A 3824-nucleotide genomic window follows, 5' to 3' on the forward strand; every position below is an offset into this window, starting at 1 on the left:
AAGGCAGGCTTAAGGTGAAATCTGAGGGATTTAGGGGTTAGCCTAGAAGGGAGAAAGTGGTCCAGGTAGAGAACACCTAGGTCCTAGAAGGAAAAAGACACACAAGCAAAGAGCTCACTGTGGCCAGAGTGGATGGAGTCCAGAGAGGCAAGGGGCAGGATGGGGAGAAGCAGGGTCTGGGTCGTGGTGCCCTAGTAACCAGGGAGGGGTCTTGTCCATCCTGTAATTGGGCATTCCTGAATGTTTAAGTGGGGAGTCAGGGTAGGAAATCTGCTCCTACTGCCCTGTGGAAGACAGACAGAGTGACACAAGTGGAAAAGGTCAGAGTATGAAGTACTAATTTGAAGTTTTTGAGCTTGGTTCTTGCTACACTGCCTAGGCTGGCCTTGAACTCAAGGGTCAAGTGATCCTCCCACTTAGCCTCTCTAATAAATGGGACTGCAGGCGTGTGTTACTACACTGGGCTACAAATAGCAATTAACAAGGCCCAGACAAGAGACATGGTAGCCTATTGTCTTAGTCACTCTTCTATAGCTGTGAAGAGACACATGGCCAAGGCAACTCTTATAAAAGAAAGAATTTAACTGGGGCTTGTTTACAGTTTCAGAGGCTTAGTCCATTATCATCATGGCAGTATGCAGGCAGGTAATGGATCAGTAGCTGAGAGCTACATCCTGATCCATGGGGAGAGAGAGAAAGGAAGAGAGAGAGAGAGAGAGAGAGAGAGAGAGAGAGAGAGCACCTGGTGTGGGCCTCAAAGCTCACCTTCAGTAACACACCTCCTCCAGCAAGGCCACTCCTACCCCAACAAGGCCACACCCCTTTTAATCCCTTCAAACAGTTCCATTCCTTGGTGACCAAGCATTCAAATATATGAGCCTAGGGGGGCTATTCTCATTCAAACCACCACACCTATTCTGAAAGGGTGGAGGCAGAAAGAACCTCATAGACTCTAGACATTTGCTGAAGGGAAAACCAACACATTTAGCAATGAGTTGGATGTAAAGAACAATTAAGGAGGAGCCAGGAGCACACTTAGGGTCCTACCTTTGGCAAGATGGACAAGTTATGGTACGTTTCTAGAGTAGGGCACCATAAGTGGCTTCAGAGTCAGGTACCTCTCAGGCACACCAAGGGTGAATCCTTATGCTGTTTTCTCTACGCAGTCAGAGCAAGTAGGCCAGAGTAGATGCACATCTGAGTTTAGGAGGAGGCTCAAGTTGGAGGTAGGTACACATGGGGTCATTAGCATAAAGATGCTTTTTAAAGCCATCCAAGGGGCAGTAGCTCCTAAGGAGAGAACAACACCCAGACGGAGACTGAGGAGTGCCTCTCAGAGACCATGTGGAGGTGGGGACAGCCACAGTACCTTCATTCAACTCCAAATGCTCCAGGTGTTTGGAGTGAGGGAGGGTGGGGCCAGAACAGGAAATATTGAGGGAGGAGGACCCTCTAGGGGCTTGTAGTCTACACAGGCAACAGTGGCATGAATCCACAATTACGACTCCATGAGGGAAAGACTTTATAGATGTGGGATCAGGAAAAGGAACTAGCTGAAATGTCTGTGGTCCCTGGTTCTCCAAGCTGGGCGGTTGGCCTAATGTGTGGGAGTGATCATGGGACTGAGAAAGATGGAAATCACAGAAGCAGAGGCTGGACTCTTCCCTGGAGATCCCCAGAGTCCCCTGGGACTCCCCTGCTGTGCTCCTCCCTGTAGGTGGTCAGCCTCCAGTTCTCCTAAGAAGCCTGGTGCTTCACAGCAGCCCTTCCGCACCTCTGCTCGCCCCCACACCCAGAAGTCCTGGGACCCTGCCTATCTTCATTTCCATCTCCATCCTGATATCCTTGTCCCCACCCCTTCCCAGACAAGCTAGCCTCCTTGGCAGAACTGTTTTCTAAAAGCAGGATTACTGTGACAGGCACATAGACACACAGCTTGGAGCCTTGCACTCCATCAAGGCGGAATGTTTTCCCAAAAACAGTTGCTTCATTTCCTGGTGTTGAGAAATCACGCTTGTTGACCCTCTTATATTTCACACTACTTGAGGAAAAGGGAGGAAACTGCTTGCGCTGAATGGCTCCCAAAGAAAAGCAGGTTAACCCCACTGTGCCTGCCACCCTCCCTTCTGAGCTGCTCTAACCCACTGCGATCAGCTCAGGTCTCCAGCTGGCTCTCCTCTGCCACACTCAGCACAGCACTCCTTGTCTGTATTTCCCCCTCTCCTAGCCCTCCAATTTGAACACACCGCAGGGGATGGGGGCTGACTCAGCTCGGAGGTTATGGTTTTTGGCTGAAACTACTGTGAGCTGAACCTCATTCAGGACCCTAGCTCAACACTGATACCCTGTGTGGAAACCCCACTGATCACCCAGGCAGCCTCTCTCTCCTTCCTTTGAATATATTTGGTTTGTTCCCTTCTCATTGTTTATGGCTCATTTCATCGGGAACTACAATCTTTTGTGGGCCTGTGTTGTATAAACACCAGGAGATCAAGCCTTGAGCCTGGGTCACATCTCATTTACCTCCTATAGTCTCAGTCAAGGTCTTTTCTGTGCAAGGGATGAGTTCTGACTAGAACGTCTGTGGGAAATGCAGCATTATTGCTTTCTGTGAAAACACCCTTTTGATAGCTAAGAGCAGGGTCCACACCAGGCTGCAGAGAAGACCATTCATCCATTCAATAAGTACTTTGTTTTGTTTTATGTGTATGGATATTTTGCCTGCATGCTGACTGTGTGTGAACTTGAGCACGTTTTCTGGGTTTTAATTTACGCATGTGTATACTTAATCTTAGAGGTGTGGTGGCTCAGTCCCAGTGCCCCATGACTTAGCAGGCACAGGCTACCCTGTCTCAAAAAAACCTAAAACCTTAGACCAAATCAAAACCAAACAAAAATAACAAAATCCCTTAATCTTCAGAGTTCTTGTGAGCATTAAGGGATATAAGAATTAACACTGCAGTTGGGCATTGGTGGCAATTAATCCCAGCCTTTAATCCCAGCCACTCGGGAGGAAGAGGCAGGTAGAGCTCTGTGAGTTCGAGGCCAGCCTGGTCTACAGAGTGAGTGCCAGGACAGGCTCCAAAGCAATACAGAGAAACCCTGTCTCAGAAAACAAACAAACAAACAAAAAAATTAACACTGCAGCACAGTGGCTTTCTGTTGGTTTCAGGTAACAGTCAGAAAACCAGACACTGGGATAGACACTGGGATCTTCCTGAGTAGTGGTTCTCAACCTTTCTAATGCTGAGGCCCTGTAATACAGTTCCTCATGGTATGGTGACCCCCCAGTCATGCAATTATTTTCCTTGCTACTTCATAACTGTCATTTTGCTACTGTTATGAATTGTAATGCAAATATCTGCATTTTCTGATGCCCTTAGGTAACCCCTGTGAAAGGGCAGGTCAACCCCCAAAGAGGTCATGACCCACAGGTTGAGAACCACTGCTGGATAGTGTGGCATTCTGAACAGCCAGTCCTCCAGCTCCGTCCTCTCTTGCTCTCTTATATCCCCTCCCCTGACCACACCCCTCACCTTCCTCCCTCATCACCTTTCTCTTTTTCTTTTTCTGCCATGATTTCTCTCTTTCCCCTTCACATTCTTTCAAGCTACCTCATCTTAACTGCCCCAAATCTGAAAGGTATTTTAGATACAGCATCACTCATGTTTATTTTGTACTTTTTTTTTTTCTGGACTTGCTTTAAAAAAAAATCAAGTGCCTTCATGTTTTGCAAGTCTCTCTTAATTAAAAGAGCAACATCTACATCAAAACGTAAGTGATTTTATACAAAGGTATGGCCTGGGATGATTATCTTTTTCCAC

This window comes from Cricetulus griseus, chromosome 5 (genome assembly GCF_003668045.3).
Source record: "Cricetulus griseus strain 17A/GY chromosome 5, alternate assembly CriGri-PICRH-1.0, whole genome shotgun sequence".
In the NCBI taxonomy this organism is placed as follows: Eukaryota; Metazoa; Chordata; class Mammalia; order Rodentia; family Cricetidae; genus Cricetulus; species Cricetulus griseus.